General features: G+C 47.6%; 1 long non-coding RNA gene across 1 annotated transcript; it reads left to right on the top strand.

Annotated features, from left to right (window-relative positions):
• The first annotated feature begins 1,149 nt into the window (after positions 1–1,149).
• Positions 1,150–23,131, top strand: LOC113459856 (uncharacterized). The gene is made up of 3 exons (XR_003381425.2): positions 1,150–1,438; positions 14,620–14,724; positions 20,093–23,131. It is a non-coding gene; the product is annotated as an uncharacterized LOC113459856 (long non-coding RNA).
• Positions 23,132–23,419: the final 288 nt, after the last annotated feature.

Raw genomic sequence — 23,419 nt, 5'->3', positions numbered from 1 at the left:
ACAGAGCATAGCAACAGATGTGCTTGATGCTTGCCTCAGGATTTATCTTAGAGAACAAAAATGTGTTTTGGAAGAAGATTGGGTGTGGAAGTAAATGTTAGCTAAGCCAGGGACAGAAGAGAGACCACCTGCCTTCTGCAGCATGAAGCAGCCATGAACAGATGGGATGCTTTCCTTTGAAGAGAGAGTGGTCACCATGACCTTGCAGGAATGGAAAACTTGGATCACTTTGCTCCATGTGACTCCACCTGTTGAAATCCAAGGACAGAATGTGGCTGGAGCAGCTCAGGGTGTGGATTTACAGGCTCTGGATGGAAGCTGTCCCCAGCTGTCTGTTTGGCAATTGCTGTCTCAGCAAGCAATGTGAGCTGAGGCAGGGCCATCCAGGGCCATCACCCTGTGGTACTGGCTTTATTAACTGTAGTTGGAACAGCATCTACAGTGAAAGCCTCCAGGGTTAAGCCCTCCAGTTTGTCTCCTGTGTCAGTTCCCGCCCCATGACTGCACCTACAGTGCAGGCACTTGACTAACCCTTTCAGGGTCACCCTCACCCCCTTCCATCACTGTCTGGCAGCAGCAGTCAGCAAGAGAACACAGCAGGTGAGACTGAAATCCAGGTGCTCCATCAACAAAGCGACCAGAATCTTTTGGAGCAACTGGTACCTCCTCAAGTATGGAACAGAAATTGTGCCTCCAGGTGCCACAGCTCAGATGCAGACCCCCCTTCCTGCCAGGCTTTCACTCAGCCCTTCTCCTGCACCTGGGTGTTGAATATCTGCACAGAGCTGCCACACTTGCATCAGGTCTGCACAGCAACTCCCCAAAATCTGACATCAAAGAGGGGTCAGTAATTTCTGTCTGAGCCCATGCTAGCAGCACGCAAGGGCTGGAGCAGCAGAGATCCTGTCGGCGCTGTCTCCACGCTGCGTGTGCAGGAGCAGCTCAGCATGGCTCTGCAGAGGCTGTGGCTGCTGCTCTCATCAAGCACCAGGCAGCCTGTGCAGCGAGCAGGAGCTTGTGCAGATCCTGCAGACCCCAGGAACCATGCTGCACGTAGTTGGGTACCATCTGTTCCTGCCTTCCCCACCGACTGCTCATCCCACTCACATCCATAGGCTCTTGTTAACACAGCTCTCCGCTGATCAAACCCTGTCGTCGCGCTGGGCTCAGCTTTCCTCTCCCTCCTCTGAGGAGTCTTCTGTGGGTTACTCCACCCCAGCTTTAATTAACGCTGGGGAGGGAAAGTGAAAACAGCTCTTAGTTGATCATGGCAGGGGACGAGACCTAATAAACCCCAGGAGAGAAGGCTGACTGCAGAAATCAGGGTAGTAAAACCAGAAACCTCTGGAGTGAGGCTGGGCTTGGGCTCTGCAGCCGGTTAGTATTCAGCTGGAATGCCACGTTGTTACAGACAATGCATTAACATCAAAGCCACTGGGTAAGCGGTTTTAGTTAAGTGATGTATTTGGTGTTATATTTTTATTGTTTGTTTTTTACACCGTGTTTTTATTTTTATGTTTTCATGTTTGAGTTTTTGCAAGAATTTAGTGCTGCTGGAAAGCATTCTATCGACTGCCCCGGAGATTGAAGCTCTTTGTCTGTATCCAGAGCAGGCAGCCTGCTGGCACCACGCTGGCTCTTTGCCTCAACCCCACTCCCAGGGTTCACCTTCAGAGAGGAGAGAGCAGAAATGTTGGCCCTGCCAGCAGAGAAGGACAAGGGGATGCATTTGTGGAGTCCCAACCTGAGAGAAAACGCTCTGAAACCCCCTTTGAAGCCAAATTTGCCAAAAGCCCCTCTGGTCCTGTGCCCCACTGTGCCAGGGGCAATCAGGTGTGTCACGACTGGATTTCGGGTTGCTGGGTGCCATGGATGCTTTTGACCTGCAAGCCAAACATGCCCTCCAACAGCAGGATTGAGGAAATCTCATCTGCTGCTCAAAAGTGAGGACATCAGTCCCCTTGCTGTAGGACCAAGACCTGTGAAAGAAAAAGTTGAGATCAGACTTGGTTGGTGAAGGGTCAGTGACAGAGTAAAGTCCCCCAGTCTCCTCTGGCCCTATTAAAGGAGGCAGGGTGACACTGGTCACTGCTGCTGCTGCTCCCCTTCCTCACTCCTTCCCCTGCCAACACATTGCTTTCCCCTTGTCCACGAAAAGCTGGATTGACGGGAGAGGAGAGGATTAACCTTTGCCACCCGTGTAGGCTGCTGCGTACAAATATTTCTCTCCAAAGCATCAAGTAATAAATGAGTCTTCATCTTTGTCAAACACCTTGGAGTCCATTTGCCATGTCTTCCCAAAGGCAACACAGCAGGGCAAGACAGTGTGTGAAATACAGGAGGACTATAAATCTCCCCAACACTGTATGGGCATTTTACAGCTTGCAGTTTTCACTGAGAAGTGGCTGTAAATAATGGAGGGGGATATCTGCCACCTGTCTCCAGGGGAGGATTTATTTGGGTGTAAGTGCTATAGATCTTCATATGTATGCTGAAGCTGTAAATAAGCAAAGTTTAAGCAGTGACTGGGGTCTGCCTTGCTCCCTCTCCCCCCATACTCCTTTTCTCTCTATTGTTTCACCTGTTTGTTTCCCTGCTGTTTTAGGCTACATCTCACTCCTGAGGTGAGCACATATCTGGAGAGTCACTTGAGGAGGAAGTGGGTTGCTGTGATTGAGTACACATTCTGCTTTCACATTCAGCCCATACAAAGGATTTGAGGGGAAGAGAAGCTGATAGTTAGGATTCAGGACCTGCTGCTATGTAGTCTTCAAATGCTCCTTTGAGTTCTTGGTTCAGGATTTTAATGATGCTGTTATTCTTGTGCAGAAGCATATGGTTTGCTCCAGCCTGTTTTCTGTTGCTGTGTGCTGGCCCCTGTTTCAAGTCACTTCACTGGGAAGAGTATCTGGAGGGAAGTTAACTCTTTGAAGGTGGCGAAGCTGCCAGTCCACAGAGCCCAGGACATGCATTGGGATATGTCACACATAGGGATGTGGCATGCACTGGGATATGGCACATATTGGGGTGTGGCATGCACTGGGATGTGGCACACATTGGGATGTGGCATGCATTGGGATGTGGCACACATTGGGATGTGGCACACACTGGGATGTGGCACATATTGGGATGTGGCATGCACTGGGATATGGCACATATTGGGGTGTGGCATGCACTGGGATGTGGCACACATTGGGAAGTGGCACACATTGGGATGTGGCATGCATTGGGATGTGGCACACATTGGGATATGGCACACATTGGGATGTGGCATGCATTGGGGTGTGGCATGCACTGAGATGTGGCACACATTGGGAAGTGGCACACACTGGGATGTGGCACACATTGGGATGTGGCACACATTGGGATGTGGCATGCATTGGGATGTGGCATGCAGATCCAAAAGGCTTTGCAGGCATCTGGCACTCTCAGAACATGCTAGGCTGCTTGTCAGACACTGGGGACAGCTTGCAAGGCAGGTCTGGCTCTGTGTAACCTCACCTGCAGGCATCATGAAGGGTCCATGTTGATGGACGTAGCAAAGCAGGCCTCATTGTCACTGCTGATCTCAACCATCAGCCTACAGCCCAGCTGGGTGCTGTTCCCTGCAGCTGGGACCCAAGCAGAAGATGCCTGGCTCTTAGGCTGTGTCTGGGAGCACAGGTCTTGGATGTACCTACAGACTGCAAATGGGCTTGTGCTGGAGGAGGAGAAAATGGCCCCTGGGTTATGTAATTAGGAGGTGGATTTTGCTGTTGGCAGTATTGCAGAAAACCACAGTCACCTGAAGGTGCCAGTCACTGTCAGTCCCATCCAAAACCATCTTCCTTCCACACCAGGCTCCACTGTTCCTCCAGAGACTCCCCAAGCTCTGTCAAACTCCAGAAGAAGAAATGCATATGTATGGACAGCAATCCATTTTCAGCTCTTGGTAAACCAGAAAGGGACCAAAATTCATAGCAGGAAAAAAGCAACCCCTCCCCTCTGACGCAGGGTGAGAGCAGATCCCTGTCCCTGTCAAGTAGGCACTGCACATGTGCAATGAAAAGGCAGACCCAATTCAAAACATCTTGTGGCATTCTCTGAGATGCAATATTAAATAATGCCCTTCCCTTGCCCTTCAAGATCTTTATAACTTCAACCCCCTCTAGAAATCAGAGAGGAAAGACAGAGCTAAGGACAAGGAGACCCAGCATCCCACAACAAAGAGCTCTGCGAATTCTTGAGGAGATCCCGATAGTGCGATTAGCATCTCTTTACAGCAACATCATCTCTCCTTCTTTTGTTTCCCCAGAGGAAGATAAAATTGTCACCAGACACCAGAGAATGAAGCTTGATGAATACTGAAAAGACATTCACCTGCACGCTAGGATGGACTGGCCCCAGATGCTTTTAATTAATGTGTTCAGAAGCTGGGACAAGAAGGAATAACTGGGTTTATTAGGGGAGTGCAAGGAAACAGGGTTGCCTTAATCAGAAAGGGTGAGTGGTGCTGGCTGAGGTGTGAGCTCACATCCTACTCCCAGGCACACACCCTACTCTCCTCTGCTCATACAGATTCAAAGCAAAGTCATTGTTGGGGTGGAGGATATGGCTGGAGAGATATAAAGCCCTGCTCCAGAGTCACCCTCTGAGCTCCCTCACAAGCTGCTCTGACCACAAACCCAGGCCAGGAGCTGTGACTTCACCCTGTGCTTTGCTGCAGGCAAGGAGCTCCTACTCATCCTTGACTTCCTTTCCCAAGTCTCAGTTCTCAAGCAGAAAATGCTTCACAAGCTAGAGAACAGGACTGCTGTTGCTCTTTTTCTTGTGTGTGTCTTTACCTTTTTTTCTCTCTCTTAAAATAACAAAAAAACCCAAACTGCAGCTCTCAAAAAATACTTTAGAAAAGGTTTATTTTGTGAAATGCTGTTGCTGAACTGAAATTTGCAGGAAGTTTGTGGGCAGTTTGAACTCAGTCTTGTTCCTTCCCAGCGACTTCTCATATTGATGTTTCCTATAGTGACTCATTGTCCTCCATATAAGCATCTCTGACTGAAGCAAAAAGGCTCAATTAGGGAAGGGTTCCTCTATGGATCTCTTGAAATTATGGTAGTTTAAATCGCTGCCCAGCAACCCAGAGCTAAATTGCAGTGCTTCAGCACCTCTGGCAATTGCTGTTTCTCAATTCATATGCCAGAAAATGATGGGTCCAAACAAAGAGAGCTTCACTGACTGAAGGAGAGTGGGAGATGTGTAGGCAAGCCATGCAAAACCTTGGCACCAGATTCCACCCCTCTAAATTCAAGGATAGGGATGACTTTTGAACCCCAGCAATATCATCCTCAGAGTCCTTTAGGGATGAATTTGGACAGGTACCACTCTGGCCCCAAAGAGGGACAGTGTAAAGGGGTTTGGCCACACTGGGATGGTGAGCAGATGCAGCTTTAGGACAGTTCAGAAGGTCCATCTGGAGCTCCCTCATCAGAGTGATCCTCCTGGTGCAAACAAGCAGGCACAGCCTCCCAAAGCTGTGTGTTGATTTATCAGCTTACCAGTCAATACTGTGCCTGTCTCCTCTCTGAGACCTCAATTTCATCTTCTGTAAATGACTGAGGCCTATAAATTCACTGTAGGTGTCTCCTGCTGTTTGTGACCTGGGACTTTCCAGTGTCACAATGCTCCCCAGAGCGAGCTGTTTTGGGAAAGGTTTGGAAAAAGGCAGAAATAGCAAGTGAAGCAATAGAACTGCAGCTGTGTGAGGAGGAACCCGATAAGCTGAGGCTAAGATTTGACAAACTGATAACCAAAGCATGAGAAAGGTCTGTAAGATTGTGAGGGAAGGAAGGGATGGAGAGAAGGCAGTTGTTTTCTGGAGTTAGGAGGCTTCAAATGAAAACTGTAGATGGCAGATTGCAAATAAAATAGAGCCTTTGAAACAGATAATTTGCCTGTGGATCTCACGGAATTACAGGCTAGCTAAGACTGACAGGGAGCTCTGTGATTTTATCCAAGCCCTCTGTCCTTTATTCAAGCAGGACCATGTAGAGCAGGCTGCCTGTGTCCAGGTGTCTTTTGAGGACTCAACCTGTTGCAGTACTTGTTCACCCTCACAGTGACAAAGTGTTTCCTGATGTTTGGGAGGAGCCTTCCGTGTCCAGTTTGTGTTCCCTGCCTCTGTCCCTGTCACTGGGTACCCTGGAAAGAGCTGGGCTCTGTTCTCTGTCACCCTCCCTCAAGGTGTTTCTGCACATTGATGAGATTCCCTCTCAGTGCTCTCCAGGCTGAACTGCCCCAGCTCCCCCAGCCTTTCCTCACAGGAGGCAGGATCCAGCCCCTCCATCAGCCCTTCCTGGGCGCTCTCCCACACACCCACGTCTGTCCCGCAGTGGGGAGCCAGCACTGGACGCGGTGCTGCAGCTGTGGCCTCACAGGGCTGAGCAGAGGGCAGGAGCAGCTCCCCTCGCCTGCTGGCAGTGCTGAGCCTGGAGCAGCTCAGGATCCCATTGTCCTTTTCTGCTGGAAGGGCACATGGCTGCATCAGGGTCAGTTTGTGCTCACCAGGCCCCCAGGGCCTTTTCTGCTCTCCAGCAGGGGGTTCCTGACTTACATTGGTGCACGAGGCTGCTCATCCACGAACTGCGTGATGTTGATACATCCTCGTGGGAACTAGCAAATAGAAACCTGGTCTTGGGCAGGACAGGAAGTACACTGCTGGCTTGGGATGTGAAGCACGGGCTGTCAAGGCGCTGATGAGGAGGAACTTGTTTCAGAAACTCAGCTCCATCCTTTCCATCACTGGTGGGACCCTTTTCCTGCCTAAGACTGGAAACTGCTCTGGAATTCGATGGTCACTCTCTCCAGGATACCCCATCTCAATGCCCTGTTTGAGCCCACAGGTCAGTGACATTTCCATACACCTTCATCTTTCAGCTTTCCCATCTGGAAAGGACACCCCAGGCCGTCATAGCTCTGATAGAGAGGTGAGACCTGGCATTTCAGCTTTTGTTTTCAACTCTTTTTGCCTTAAAATACCTTGAAAAATGTTCAAATAAATTTTTTCCACCAGCAGTTTCTTTGCTTTTGCTCACAAAGCCATATTTATCTACAAAAAAAATAGAAGTCAAACCTCCCAAACACTTGAAACACAAGAACGTGGGGCTGGCAGGGAATTCCAGACTTGCCAGATTCAATCCCTGCTGTTGCAGCAACGTATCACAATGCCCTTTCAGAGCTGGAGTGTGCTCTCTCCTAAAAGCTGTTTGGATTTCTGCCTCTGTGGCTCCTACTGGGTGGTTGCCCCAAAACCAATTGCTCTAATGGTTCTCAGCCCTCGACTAATTTCCAGCTTGGTTTATTCATGGCCAGTTTATATACATTTGTTCTCATGCCAGCACTATCCTTTGGCTGAAACAGCTCTCCTACCCCTGTGTGCTTACTCCCCAGGCGTATTTATAGAAAAACCATCCCCAGGCTTTATTAATACAGCACAATTATTTGTTTTGCCTGCTGTTCTGTGGAGGATAAAGGCTCCTGACCTGTCCCTACACTTCTAACTCCTCTGGTCTTCACACCATTGCAAGTCCTCCTTCAGCTTCCTCCCACCCTAAGTGCAGCAGAGCATGGAATCTGAAAAGGATTTTTTTCCCTCTGGGAAATGGGATTTTGCTGTGTGTCCTAAGAGGAATCTCATCCTGTCTCCAGGCCTTTTCCCCTCCTGGTGTGTTCCTGGAAGGAGCAACAGTGTCTCAGTGAGCACCTCTCATAAAACCTCACAGAAAAAGAGCTCCTCGATTAGCAACAGCTTCTGTCAACAGAAACAGAATGAGAAGCAATGGCAGGATAAACTGTGATTTATTTGAAAATATGCAAATCCACTCATTAAATAATTCACATGAATTTTCACACATGAAGGTGGAAAAAAAACCCTTGGCAGCTGTGTGTATCCCCTTCTCCATCAAAGACACACTGCTGTTCTCTTTCATTCTCAGACTTTTCCCGGTCTGTTCTCCACATTTCAACCTCCTTTTTCTACTCTATCACCTGATACTCGGGTTTCCAGAGTCCTCATACCATCAGGCAACATCTTCTCATTTCCCTCTTTTTTAATCTGCAGCCTTAAATTGTTTCCATCCTTGGCGCACCCTCTCTCAGGATCACCAGGAAATGGGACTCCAGCATATCTGGGGCTTTTTTACATCAGCAAGGAAAACATAAAGATCCCTCCTCACCATGAGGGCTGTTTGTGAGGCCGTCTGCTCTTACTGGGTGAGGTGTGTGATCCTGATGCCTGCACAAGCTTCTTTTCTGGGGAGGCTCCCAGGAGCTGCAGCCAACCTCATCCTGAATCCCACCCTGCAGTGCCCCCAGCATTGTCAGGACCATATCCCAGTGGAGAGACCAGGCAGGGCACTAGCAAGAGCTGAAAAATAATTGCTGCTGTGAAATGAGGATACAGGTCCTGAATCCCAGCTGGCGGGAGGAGGCTCTCAGGGAATATTCACAGCAAAAACAAAAGATGAGCAGGTAGTAATTTTGTAAGCAAAACATTTAAGGGAAGTGGGGGTATGAGAAGTCACTAAGCTCTCCTTTCTGGATGAAGGGTATTTGAAAGGGATTCCCCTCAGAAACTCCACACAACTGGTTTATATCTACTTTCAAGTCATTAAGGTGCAGTCCAGTGCTGGGCTCAGAAGAAACACCCAGTTTAATGCATAGATTAATTTTCTGTCTTTCCTTTTTCAGTAAGGAGTTTCCCAGATTTCACACAGTTAGGGCATGGGGAGCCTCACTCTCACAAGAACACTCTCTGTGCCTCTGTCCTTTTTTCCCAATAGTTTCCTACTGGTACCATACCCATGAAGTCTCCTCAGAAATTATAGGATTCTGGCAGAACAGGAGCCTCTCCAGAGCTATTTTCCTATGCTGTGAACATTTTTAAGATTAAAAAAAAAAAGGAAAGGGAAAAAAGGAAAACAAACAAAATGTCTATTCCAGATTGGGCTAGAACGGGAATAATAATCCTCCAAGACTGGTTTGGCACAGTCAAAGTATTTCACTACTGTCATTGCCGACTTCTCTGCTCTCGCCTCAAACATTTCTGTTACCCTGGGATTGCATTTCTAAGTAAGCACTGAAAGAAGTCAGAGACCCTTGGTTTTACAATTCCAAAAGGTATTGGGAACAATTACTTTTAGAGTTGGGAAATCCATCAATTCTAACCATTCCCTAAGGCAAGTTTTGGTATTGAGAAATCAGATTTATTTTTTTTCCCTTTTTTTTGATGGAGGGAAAAAATCATGAGACTTCCCAAACATCTCCAAACCGATCCCCTTGAGCCAGAGGATTTCACGGTGCTGTTTCCGTGTCCTCTGGCAGTGAAAGGCAACCACGGGTAATGAAATGGATAAGCAAAATAAGAGACAGTTCCGGGATTAGATATCCTTTGGCTGGGCTGCTCCAAATACCCCAGATTTGTTTCTTTATGAGGCCCTGTGTAGCTGGGCTATTCCTCTGCTGGCACCCAGCTCTGACAATATGTTATTTTCATACTCAGATCACCAGGGCTTTGATAACCTCATGGGGAGTGGAGATAGATCTCTGTTTAGTAGCTCTTCCTTCATTCTCAGCAGGTATTTTCCCATCTGCCCTTTTACCTGTCAGTTCTGATGGTGGAATGTGAAGTAAAGAGGCTCAGCCACTTTTCTTCTTTCCTTTCTTTCTTTTCTTTCTTTTCTTTTATTTTCCTTGTCCTTTTTTTTTATTCTGTTTTTGTTTGTTTGTTTGTTTGTTTGTTTTTTTTGTGGAGGTGTTGGTTTTCTTTTTTATTTTTTTTGTGCCATTTATAAATTTTACTGAGTAAAGCAAGGCACGCTCCATAAATCAGACTGCAAGTTGGAGAGTCACACTGCGGAGCGTGCAGCGGGATGAGGCACCAGCTGTTCTCTGCAGATGATAAAGCTGTAAATATGATGCTGGTTTAAGGAGGCAGACCCCAGCTCGAGGCACCCTGTGCCTTTGCACAGCCAGAATTTCACAGGAGGTTCTCCAAACTGTTTGAAGAGCCCCACCAGGACGGGCTGCCGAGTGTGTGCCAGCCACCTGTGTGGGTGTGCAAGGGCTGGGAACAGGTTCAGACCTTCCTGAAGGTCACAGCAATCAAATATCATGCCTGGATTCATTCAGTATGCAGCAGGGAGCAGGAGCAGGCTCCGCTCCTCTTTTATAGGACCTTGAGTTGTTTGATGTAAGGCCGCATGCAAATCACTGCCCAAGGATGTTTTTGTCATATAATTAATATTAGCTCCCACCCTGGAGCAGACTTCTGTCAACGCAGAATAAATATTCCCCATTAGGAGGAGGGCTGGTTGGGGAGGGCAGGACTTGAAGCACTCGGATAGCTCTGTGCTAGCCACCAGTGAGCCTGAAGTTTGCTCATTTTCATTTCCAAGACGTTTTGGGTTGGTTTGCTTCTCTGGTTTGTTTGTGATGGTTTGGGTTTCTTTGGCTTTTCCGGGTTTTTAAAAATTATTTCACTCAGTTTCCACTTTGGAAGTGGCCTCTCCCTTCCCCAAGACATGTTGGAAGTCCATCATCCAGAGATTTCCAGCACAGTTATGGACCCACAGGAGAATGAAGAGGCTCAAAGCAAGTCTGGCTCTGAACCTACACATGAGCCCTGCAGTCTGGTGTTACAGCAAGAGATGGATATTTATGTATATTTTTTAATAGGATGGAGATAAATAGTGCATTCATTGGAAAACGTATGTGGAGAGAGGGTGTCATGAATTTTCAGATAAAACTTGGCAAGTGTTTTCAAGCTGAAGAGGAGATGTTTAATCACATTTTCTTGCGGAGAAGGCTGAACGCTGAGTTTCAGCACAATTTTTAAATGAAATGTCTCCATTTTTTTTTCAGCAATGCTTGTGTTTGTCAGCCTGACGATGTGCCGAAGGGGCTTAGCAAGGGATCTCAATAACCAGTTGAAACGCTCTGGCAGAGCCTCAGCTGAGTTTCTGAGCCTCAGTACTTTCTGATCAAGAGAAATGCTGAATAAGCCAAGGAGCAGCAAGATTTGCCTCTGCTCAGCAACACCTCCACCCATGGCACCATCCCCTGCCTGAGCCCAGAGCCACAGGATGAAAACCCAAAGGGACACCCATTAGGAACTCAGCACATCCCTCTGGGTGTCCAGAGCTACCAAGGACCCTGTTGGGGGGCTCAGAGACCCTGGCACGCTGCCCAGAGCACCTGTGGGTTTGATTTTGACCCCTGGAGCAAGTTACCAGCTTTGTATGAGGACCTGAAAGTCACCCAGGTTTGAATAGTGTAATAATAAAATATTCACAGGGTGAAAATGTAGATTTTAGGATTTTTGGTATGGAGGTTATGGGGACAAGATGGAGGAGCTTGGGTGTGTCTAGCCTTTCTTCTTGTTCTCCATTTTCTGCAGTGATGTTGGCACTTTGGGATTGGTTTAGAGTAGAGGTGCACTGTCTAACACAGGTGATAGGTATTGGGAATTAAGTGTAAATATGATATACGCAGTTTGTAGTATAAAAGGACAACCCCACTCAGGGGCAGTCAGAGTGCTCATGGCTGCCCTGCTGAGCAGATCTCGGCTGGGCAGAATGAAAATTTTATAGATAAGAATTAATAAACAACCTCAAGACTGAAAAGTGAAGAGTCCAGACTTGTTCTTCAGTTGTGCAGGCTGAAGCAGAGACATCCAGAGCATCTCCAGGCAGCAAATATCAGCAGCAACACAAGAACAGCCCAGGGCCCTTGCAGGGGTGAGACAGGCTGTGATACACACAGGCTGCTGCATTGGGTGCAGGAATCCTGCTCTGTGGCAGTGGTGGCACCACTCACATTGGTGACCTCCCCTGTCGCCAGCTTCTCCCCTTTTCCAAGGCTTTGGCTACAATTGCATTGTGAGGCTCCCAGGAGCTGGCATCTTCTGATGGCACTAAGCACAGAATAATTTGCTCACAGGCTGCCAAGGTAGCACAGATGAAAAAGCATTTCATTTAGGAAAAAAAAAAAAAAAAGGAAATTGCAAGCAAAAAAAAAAAAAAAACAAACCAAAAAATCCTACCAAAAAAAAAAAAAAAAAAAGAAAAGATTATGCAAATGCTCTAGAAAAGATGAAAAATTAAGCATTCCAGAGTAGCAAATAATTCAGTCTTCTCAGTGTCTCTTTTTTGTCTTTTCTTGCCTGCATGGGATCTGAAATTACATTTTACCACCTGCCTTTTTGAATTGTCCTTGTATCTTGCCTGCCAAGTTCCACCCCTGCAGAGGACACTGACTCCTGGGGGATGAGGCACGACATGCTCACCTTGCTCAGTGTCCTCAGGGACAGGCATCTGCTCCAGCACTGCCTCTGTACAGACGTGCACAGGGGGCTGCTGTGCCTCCCCTCTCGATTTTGGAGTACACAGACCAGTTTCAACCCAGTCAGCAGCAGAGAGGGCACGTGAAGAGCAAGAAGCTTCTGGGACATTGCAGCGGGTGGAGGAGAGGAAATCCTTCTAGTGCTCTTGCTGGCAGGAAGGTCCTGTGGTGTGGTGGTGATGCTCACACCTCTCTAGGCAAAGGAAAGCCCACCCAGCTGCCTCCAGCCCAGAGGGAGGAGCAGGAGAGTCACCCCTGCAAAAAGCAGGGCCCTGGTTATCCATGTACCCCATACAGAGCACTGAGCTTGCGAGGGCTGGGGAGGAGGAAGCTCAACTGCAAACTCCCATTTTGCAGAAGGGAGATGGAGTCTTGGGTGAAAGCAAAATACCAAGCAGGAACATGCACAGCTTGCAGTGTACTGACCCAGCTTTTCTCTCCCCCCACAGCTGTGGCACTCCTGTTGTGGGGTGGCTTTCACAGAGCAGTCTGTCAGTGCCAGCAAGTAGGAGCAAACAGTTGTGTTGCTGTTGGCTGAGGTTTTTAACCCCCTCACCTGCAGCTGAACAGCCTCTGTTAACTCTGTCTGCAGAGCCATTGACTCTGTCTGCAGCACCTGGCAGGAGTTACCTATCTCAACTGGCACACGGTGCCTTGGAGAGCCAGAGCAGTCTGCCTGGTGGAATGAATGCACACAAGGGACCAAGGAGCAGCAGGAAGCTGAGCATGGCACCCCAGGATCCTCAGAAAAAATGTTCACTCACAGCTGTCCCTTAGTGATATTTTGCAGTAATACTTAAGAGAAGGAAGCTTAAATGACCTTCAACACCTCTTGGTGGTCCACCACTTCCTGGCATGAAACTCTGTTCCTTGCCATTATCATCACTGCCCAGCCCTGCCACAGCTTTGTCTCTGTGCATCCATTTGTCTTGATTCTCTATTCACACGAATCCCTGGGATGCTATGTCATTCCCACACCATGCAGAGCCACCTCCCTCTGCTCAGTAGCCCCCTTGGGAAGCCCACCCTGGGATCCCCCCTCTTCAGCCTCTGCCCCTGCAATGAGCAGATTTTGCACAGCAGCTGCTGTGTGTGACTCCAGGAGGGTTTGTCTAGATGTGCTGTGCTTGTGTACATGGTTTAGTGGTGAACACAGAGGGGCTGGGTTAACAGTTGAACTTTGATGATCTCAAAGGTCTTTTCCAACCTAAATGATCCTATGAGTCAAAGATCCTATGAGTCAATAATCCTATGAGTTGATGACCCTGAGAAAAAAAACAAAAACCAAACATTTGTTGTTGTACCACGGCTCTCTTGCAGAAGGGAAAGAAAATTTTTGCTGAAAAATAGAGAAGAGTGCTCTCAGGAAGAGATGATTTTGGCTGTCAAACCCTGTCCATAGGAAGATGTCAGAGGAATTGCTGCTAAAATTATTTAAGGGCAGGCAGTTGTTCATGGCAAATGGTGGAAGTGATAGGAAAGCATCCCCCTTTTCTGAAACCACAAACAAGTGTCAGTGACAGTAGGCTGTCTGTAAAGATATATGTATTAAACATGGAAATATGTACACACACCTATGTTTAAGCCAGATCACCTAGAGTTCATCATCTGCTTACAGAAGTGGTGCAGAGAGGAGAGAAAGAGCTGCTGGTGGCAGAGGAGGTGGCAAGAGAGGTATTCACCCATATGGTGAACACACTTCTGGTAAGAGAAGTGTTCGTGGATTGCCGCCTGACAGCTTTCGTTGTATATCCTGAGGACTTCTGTATCACCTGGCACTTTGTCTTTTAGAAGCTGCTAGTGACTGTAGCCTTGTGAAAAATCTCAGCCTGCTTGTTTTATTTATAGTCCTTGTTATTTCATGGCTGAACTTGGAGATGTGACCCCCAGCGATTGAAAGGCCAGCAGACGAATCGATAGATCCAGCACCTGCTCAAAACCTCTTCATTCGGTGAGCTTTATCTCATCCTTTCCAAATGTGCCAGCCAGGTTTGCCAAAGGACAGAGGAGCAAGGTGCTGAGCAAAGCCAAGGAGAGTGGAGCAGGGGATGCTGTGGGGCTGCACTGGTGCCAGCCCTGAGGTGCCAGTGCTGTTGAATCCCGCCTGGTGCAGCAGCAATTAACACCCAGCATAATTGCCAGACTGTAATGAATGTGTGGGTGGGTTATAGTATGCACCTTGGTCTGCTGCTGGTCCTGTCCCAGGCCTTATTTGGTGTTTGCTTCTCCTCCCATGTGCTGCAGGTCTTGCCATTTCCTCAACAATGTCAAGTTTCAGGGAAGAGTAAGAAGGGGAAAGAAGGAAGTTTGGAGAAACCTTCTCGTTGCAACTCCCTTTTATCATGAGAGGTAACCTCCTAAATGCATCATTGATACTGTATTTATGTCTGCGTTAGCTGTAGATGCCCAGTTTGACACCATTAAAATCTTCATTGGCTTTGCCATTTTCCACTGGTTTCCAGGCCTCTCTGCTGGTGTTCCTGGGAGACCAGGCCTCTGTAAGTGTGTGTGAAAACCCAGCAGCCAATCAGTCAGATAAAAAGCAGGGAAAAGTTTACGGCTTGCAAGTTCTTTAGGTAGAGTAAGCTTCTGTGTCTGTTCTATGTCAGCCCACACAGCCCCCAGAAGAGCTGCACTGCTGTGCTTCAGAGGCAGCCTGTGAGACAGAGGGCTCCAGAAGAGACTGAACTGTGTTCCACAGCAGTTCTGCTGCAGGGCATGAAGCATGCCCTGCACAAAGCTGGTCCCAAGGATCATTCCAGAGCTGGAGAATGCATCCTTAAAGGACATGCAACATGGGTCCCCTGCTCCCAGCTTCCCAGCGGACCCTCCTGCTGTGCTGAAACTTTGTTTTATGCCCTTCAATGCATACAGACATGCCCTTAATTGCTCACATTGCTGAACATTTCATCCAGCAGCATCACTCTGCAGCAGCATGCAAAGGTAACAGCGATGCAGCTGCGACAGCAGCTCGGGGCTTTCAAACCGGGCGCCTGGGCTGGGTTACTGCTGCAGAGAAGCAATGCAGCACCTCCACCAGCCCTAAGTGTCATACAGTGGCCACCAGCCCGCTGATTCCTGGCTGCAAGCAGGTTCAGCATCCTTCCAGAGGATGGCACAGAGCAGGCTCCTGCTGCTGCTGCGGGACACACACAGTGGGAGCAGCACAGCACGGCGCTGTCTGCCAGGCTGCCTGCTCCCACTGCAGGATGCAGAGCATCAGCCTTGTCCTCCGCCAGTCTGGGGAAGGGAAAATGTGGTGCTGGCTTTGTCCGTGGTGACTGACAGGAAAGAAACCACAGTGTTCTGGATGAAAGGGATGGGAATGTTGCAGGAGGTTTGCCAGGTAATTGAAACCAAAGCAGCAAAGACCACAGGTTGTGGTGCCGCCTCCTGTTCTCAGCTTCTTCTGGTCTGCCCCATCTCACAGCTTTAATTTCAAGCCTCCCATTCCTGTCCATTGCTCCTCTGCTCTGCAAGCCCACTGCTGGTTTATCTTCTTTCTGTCTGTACCCTGGATAAATTCCAGCCTTGGTCACTTTCTCAGAGCTCTGCAGGACCTCTGTGTGTGCGTGTTTTCAAACCCCAACAGTGCAGTGGAGAGCCGCAGAGAACCTGAGGGAGGGAGGATGTTGCTGGCCTTGGTGTTGGTATCTTGGGGAGAAGAAGCAAAGCCATGCCAGGGACCCAGAGCAGATGTGCAAGGCAAGGCTTCTTGCTCCTTGCATGGTGGAGGGCAGAAGGAAGTGCTGGGAATGACATCCCAGAGCACACAGGTTTTCTCCAGACCCCTCCTGCAGCTAACTCCTTGCTGGTCATGTCTGCTCTTAGCCCGTTCCTAAGCTGGGACTTGCACCATCCTGTGCCCATCAAACCAGCCCTGGAGGTAAGATAGTGGATACAGGTGAAGAGCTTGTCTGAGCCAGAAAGCACCTGTTAGGGCAAAGAATAAACTCACATCACTCACTGTGGTCCTTCCCTCATGGAGACAGCTGCTGGGGATGCTGGTGGGATTTGTGGCATCCACCACTGAGTAGTTTCTTCTTCAGGATTCCTGATCTCTTGGGCTCTGTGTCACACTCTGTGACAAAATCATGTTTCTGCCATCTTTCCCCAGAGATTCTCAGTCTCCTGGGACAGGGGAACTGCCTAATTTCACCCCACACAGAGAGCTGTCTTTCAGCTATTTCCCACTGTGAGCTCCTTGTGGAGCCAGTGCCCACAGGGTGCCTCATCCCACTCACCAGCTCTGCTCCCAGAACACAACACAGGAGCAGTGATCCCTGAGTCACTTTGCCAGCCTGTTCCTGGAAACCAAACAGCAAAGACAAACAGACAATTATTAGAAACTCAAGCCCTTGGGAAGTGTTTTTTGGGGTTTTTATTTTTTCACCACAGAATCCACCTAGATTTATGATTTTCAGCTTATTATGCAATGATGCACAGATATAAAAATACAAGTGCTCAAATGCTTCTTTACATACAGGGATCAGAAGAACTCAAAGCTATCAGAACAATTTTATTAAGTCTGATTAAAGCTCTGGTATCTCAGCATCCTGATAAAAGTGCATGTCTAAGGAAGGCATAATACCATGTCACACAGGTATGATCCTCTCCTCCTGCATCTTTCCCATGCTACAAATATTAGGGAATTATAGGCTTGATCCTGATTGCATTTCTGTTTTGTGAATTCATTCAGTCTCACCTTGGGCCCAGATGAACTTTTAGCAGCCATAACACCCTCTGGCAAGGCCTGCCCAGGTAAATGAGGCCCCATCACCTCTGATTTGGTTGGAATCCATTCTGTGCCGTTTTCTTTGAAGCACTGCAGATTTTGAGCTGTAGGAGATGTGCAGGCAGAGCCCAGGTCTGAAGATTTTGCTCTTTTGGCCTCGTGCAGGGTTTGTTGTTTCTGCCCTGTGCAGAGCCCAGCACATTAGAGACCTGAAGCCATTCCCGTAACACAACCAGAGCAAAATGCTCTGCCTTTGTTCCTGCTCCCTGCAATAGACCCCATCTCTGCTGCTCATTGTTTTAAGATTTTTCTATTAATAGCAGAAACAGACATGCCATTTCAATAATTCTATTCAAATTTAATGCCTTTCATTATACTCCAAACACAACATCAAAGGCTTAGATTGCACCCTGGCCCTTTGTGAGACAGAAGGAGTTCTGGTATAAAGATTTCCATCAGAATAGACGTTTGATGGAAGAAAGCTTTTTTGTCCATCAGGAAAGATAAGTTTCTTAATGGGATTAGAGGCTTTGGTTCTTGTGGATGAGTGACTGCAGCAGCCTAGGAGGTCCTATCCACAGGCAAATTTTGTCCCACAACTCGCTGCAAGGGAGACATTTCACAGGGGTAATATTTTATTTTTACTCTGTTTTTGTCTGTGAGAGAAAGGTCTGTTTTCTCAGGACTGCCAGGCCCTGGTGCTGGCTGGCAAGACTATGGTGTGTCTTGGAGAGAGCTGGGACTGCACAATTCTGATTGCCAGGGTGAGCTCAGAGACATCCGTGCCCACAAGGTTCCCTTTGCAGGCTCTACTCTTCCTTACAGCAGACATAGCTGTAAAGAAAGAAGTAAAGTAAAGAAAGCAGGGCAAAGTAGTAAAAAAAGAAGGATAAGAACAAGCACAGTGGAGGGGTTTCTCTCCTGGGCTGTTGGAGATTGAGGTTGTAGGGCTGTGTTTGGCCATGACCCTTTGCCTTCAGCAAGAGAAGCCCTGCAGGATTTGGGACCATGATCCCTCCGCCCCGTGGATTAGGAGTGTAGAGAGAGGGGTGGTTTGGTGGCTATTTGTGCATTTCCTCCTGGATCACCTGCAACTGGGGAAGGAGCCATCCGCCTCAAGCTGGTGCTGCAGAGAGTGCAAACTATGAGAAATTGGGTCCTCAGGGCATTGGGCCAGTGCAAAATATGATAAACTGGGTCCTCAGAGCATTGGGCCAGTGCAAAATATGAGAAATTGGGTCTTCAGGGCATTGGGCCAGTGCCAAATATGAGAAATTGGGTCCTCAGAGCATTGGGCCAGGGCTGGACCTTGTCCTGTCGTGGCACCACCGTGCAGCCTCTTTCACCCATCTTTTCACCCATTTTGGACTCCATCCTCCAGATGCACCCATCAATGACCCAGGCTCACACCTACAGCCCTGTACCCTGCAACACAGGCTGGATGTACTCCACCCCAGCCAGGATGGATCCCTGGGAATGCTGGCTCCTCTGTGGGCTTGTGCTTCTCTGTGCACATGTTTTCATATGCAAATAAGCACTGTGTCCTTGCAAGTCAATGAAGAAACTGTGTTTCTGTTCATTGCAGGGAACGGGCTCACACATTCCTGGTATGTTGGAAATTCTGGTTTTCCTATTTTGCTGTTTTCATCAGGAACCTTTGATTGGGTTACTCTTTGTCTTTTGGTCTATAAAGGCTCCTAATGAAGCCCCATTAGTGAACTAAGCATAAACACTTCCTCCTTAAACGACTTCTTTATGCAGCTGTAGCTGAGCAGAGCCTGCTGAAATGTCTCTGCATGTTCCTGGTGAAGTCCAGTCTGTGTCTTAATCTGCAAATGGGGCACACAGCCACCCCCTCTGGCCTGTGCTAACCTGCAGGGCAAAGCTTCACCTGGCTACCACCATCAGGAGATGTTCTCTCACCTCATGCACCCCAATTTTACCCCATTTTGGATTCACCTGTGGCTCCATATGGCATGTCAGCCCAACATATGAGCAGGGCTGGAAACCACTGCTTCCTTCATTGTTTGTTTCAGTGGTTAATTGGTCTCACAGTGAAAAACCTGTGCTTTCCCTCTGAATTGAATTTCATCTGCCTCAATTGAATTCTAGCTGCTGGTTCTGACTGGTGCAATCCTTTGCTGGATTAAAGAAATGGTACCTATTCCTCACTGTCATGGTTTAACCCCAGAAGCAGCTAGACCCCTCACAGCCATTCGCTTACTCCCTCTGTGTAGGGATGGGGTGGAGAATCGGAGGAGTTAAAATGAGATAACCCAGAGATTGAGATGAAAACAGCCTCCCAGGTAAACCAAACAAGGAATTCGAGCACCATTTCCTCGGGCAGGCAGATGGTCAGCCTTCCCCAGGAAAGCAGGGCTCCATCACGCCTCGTGATTACTTGGGAAGGCAACTTCCACCATTCCAAATGTTCCCCCTTCCCCTGCATTCTTTCACCCAGATTTCTGTACTGAGCATGTGTCCACATGGAACAGAATGTCCTCATGGTCAGCTGAGGTCAGCTGTCCCATCTGTGTCCCCTCCCAGCCTCCAGCCCCCTCTCTGCTGGGCTGGCGTGAGAAGCAGAAAAGGCCTTGACACTGTGCAAGAACTGCTCGGCAATAAATAAAACATTCCTGTGTTATCAACGCTGTTTTCAGCACAAATCCAGATCACAGCCCCATAGTAGCTCCCGTGGAAAACATTAACTCTATCCCTGTCAAACACAGCACACTCGTGAAGTTGTTTACACAGTTTATTTCTCCCATCTCTATCTCTTTTTACCTTGGGCAACTTGCCTTCATGTAACAAACCTCCAGTCTCACAGCCCCAAAGCCTTTCAAAAATGTGGAAGCAGAGTCCGCTTTGTCTTGAACACACCCCAGGAACCCCACTCACAGCCCTGGGTTTCAGCCTGCAGCCTTCTGCAGCTCTGCCATCAAAAAAGGGAAAAGCATCCTTACTTTTATTTCTTTTTTTCAGCTAGAGGACCATTAAACACCACTAAAGCAGAGCTCACTGAAAAGACTACTGAAATAATGGAAACGTTCACCTACTTTACAAAGAATTAAACATGGCCTTTGCTGGTGGATCCTGAATAAACTGGCCTTTCATTTTATAATTTTCTTCATTTGAAGAAGACAAATTGAAAGCAAGGTGTTTCATGTCTGGTTTCTGTTCCATTTATTTTGTTTTTTCTCTGGATATCTTCCCATGGATCACCAAGAAACATTCAAGCAACCACACAAGTGAAGTTAAATAGTGTCTTTTAAAGAACAGACATTGTCCCTGATGCCTAAAATGGCAGACTTTTGCTACAGTCCTAACTCATACTGCTGTGTGTGAGAAAGACTCTTTATCTGTTATCAGTGAGAAAATGCAGCTGTTTGTAGCCTTGGGAATCAGACAGTCCAAAATACCAAACAGCAGCAAGGAGAGCAAAGTTCCACCCCTCCAGTTTCTGCATTGTTCACATGATAATTTGTGAGCACCACAGCACATCCCCAGCCTTGGCTCTAAGAGGAGCGAGGGACACCCTGCCAAGCCTCGTTATCCACTCACTTTTTGCACTTTCTTACCAGTGTGACTGCATTTCCTCTGCCTACCACTGGATTTTCAGCTGTCTTTTCCCAGCAAATCAAAGTCCCATTTATTTCCCTGGACCGTTTTTCAATGCCCAGGCCCATAGGCCATGATCCAATTGCCTCTTAATTTTCCCTTGGATAAATAATGTAAGTGAATTCTTCACTAGAAGACAACCTTCCCCAACATCAAGTCATCGTGGCAGCAGTTTTCTTATCCTCTTCTAATTAACTAAAGGTCTTTTTGGAAGGCAGAAACACAGAATTGGACACGATATCAATAAGAGGACAGCAGCAATCTCCTAGTTCCTGTCTACTGTCTTGCTACTGAAAGATTCAAAGATATAATTCAGTCCTTTTCTTGCAGCAGTGAATTGAATATCTATTATGAGCATTTCTAGAATGACTGCCTCCTGAGGTACAGCTCCCTGCCTTCATTTCAAGTTTGCTGACCTGGGTGTAAAATTTCTCAGGGTTTGCAATAGAAGAATTCTTATAACAAGGAGCAGCAGTGATGCCCAAGGAAGCAGCACCTTGTGTGAGGTTAATATTATACCCTGAATATGGTGTAAGCCAGCTCTGAGCTGATACAAAAAAAAAATAAAAGGTAAATACTTCTCTATGGACCTGTCCAACTGATGCCAATTTTAGGTCTCAGATCTGTCACTCGGAAAGGTGACCTGTATATTCTGTATTGGTTTTTGCCAAAACTGTTGTATTAGTGTCACTTGATGCTAGTTGATGGGAGGAAACTGCCACTTGCTTTGTCCTTCCTACATTTATCTGGAATTGGTGATTCCCAAACCTCTGGATTGACGGATTTTTCTCACGTGTCAAGGTTTCTTATCAATCCTACAATTAAGAATGTGAAGGGTATGATTTTCCTCCCACTAAAGGCAGGTGTCTGGTCTATGCAGACACTTTGGGCTTCACTAAAACCAGTGGGGAAAACGAGGTGGTGTCTCCAGAGGGTGAGGTGATGCACTGCTGGAGGTGCTCCTACGAGGATGGGATGAACTGCTCCGTGGCGTGTCCAGGCTCTCTTGGTGACTTGAAAGACAGCTGCCATAGCTCAGAGACACAGCCTTCAGCTGCCTAAATTTGGATAATCCACCCCCCGCCCTTCTCCTTACTCTGACAATACCCTGGCTCTGAACCCTTGCAGCCCAGTTAAACACAGTCCTGCTCCAGCCTGCAATACCCAGACTGACATCGTGCCTGGTCTGCACCATCAAACTGATCACACTGCACACTCAGCTGCTCTGGTGGGCTCTCCCTGAGCCCACCAAAGAGACCCAGGCCTGCACTTCACCAAGCACCTGCCCCTGCAGTATTTCATGAGTTAAACCAGATTCTGATCAGCAGCAGATGCTGTGCCTCGCTCTTGCTGTGATCAGCATCTGGCAGAGAGAAAATGGCTTGAACTAGACTCTGGAAAAATTAATTGCCGAAATTTAAGTGACAGAATAATAATTATTATAATTGCAATAATTGCAGTAATTGATAGTAACGGTTCCTCTTTGCTTGCCCCTGGGGAACCTGCATTGCAGGCCAGCTCTGCGAGGTGCTCTGTAAACACACAACAAGGAGAATTTCCTGGAAGCAGGAGCACAAAAACATGCGTGGTTCCTGTTGTCACTCTTTGTGCCAGCTCTTCATGCTGCCAGAAATGGGCAGCAAGAGTAAGAGAACCTTCAGGCTGCCCAGTTTGGGGTTCACATGGTAACCTCACTTTCCTAATGCAAGGTGTGAAACAATAGCATGCACATTTTAGGGTAAATGTGGGAAAACAACGAGGCCAGTTTCAGGCAGTGGTATTAGAAAACAGCCAGGTGTGGTTTGCCAGTACTGGGGCAAATATCACAGCGAAACAGAGGTGAAGGGAATTCACAAACACGAGGCCTAGTGGGGAAACACACAAAGTGGCTGGTTTGGGAGTAGCTTGGTTGGGGATGCCAGGGCTGAGAGGAACCAGCCTCAGGCAGCCTTTCCATGGGTGCACCTTCAAGTAAAAGTGATGGGGAAAGGTGTTCAGTGGTGCCTCTGTGTTCCCAAAGGCCATCTAAAGAGGGGAAAGGAAACAACATGATGGCAATTTTTCATTTAGATGAATTTTCAACCTAAACAGAGGGTTCTGATGTGCTGCTCTTAGGTAGTCATGCCTTAGAAATGTGGTGTAGAAAGGGCCATGGATATTCAGGGAATTTAAAGCAGACAGTGCAATTATGGTAATTGGTTTTGACCTCCTGAAGGACCCAATCCATGGAATTGCAGCAGTCCTGCGTGGCACTCGTGACTGGGCACTGACATGGGATGTGCATTTCAGAAAGCCATCCAGTCTTGACTTCAGAACCTAGAGTGATGGATAATTTTTCCATTCTTGGAAATTGCTCCAGTGGTTAATTGCTCAGCCTATTAAAAAAAAAAAAAAACCAAAAAAACCTGCACCTTATATCCACCTTTAATTTTTCCATCTTCAGCTTCCAGACATTGGATCTCATTTTGCTTTGTCTACTCAATTAAAGAGGACTGTAATATCAAATACCATCTTCCTGTATAGATACCTATAGGTCAAATTGCTTCTTACCCTTCTCTCTAGTAGGCTAAATAGGATGAATTTCTTCACATTCATTTCCAAGCTTTCTTTTTTCCCCTTGGCCTCCTGTCATTTTTACAGCTCCTTTTTTCAATTATTCAGTTTTCAACATCTTTCCAAAAGCTGAACACC

This window comes from Zonotrichia albicollis, chromosome Z (assembly GCF_047830755.1).
Source record: "Zonotrichia albicollis isolate bZonAlb1 chromosome Z, bZonAlb1.hap1, whole genome shotgun sequence".
In the NCBI taxonomy this organism is placed as follows: Eukaryota; Metazoa; Chordata; class Aves; order Passeriformes; family Passerellidae; genus Zonotrichia; species Zonotrichia albicollis.
This window is presented reverse-complemented; position numbering and strand designations above follow the sequence as displayed.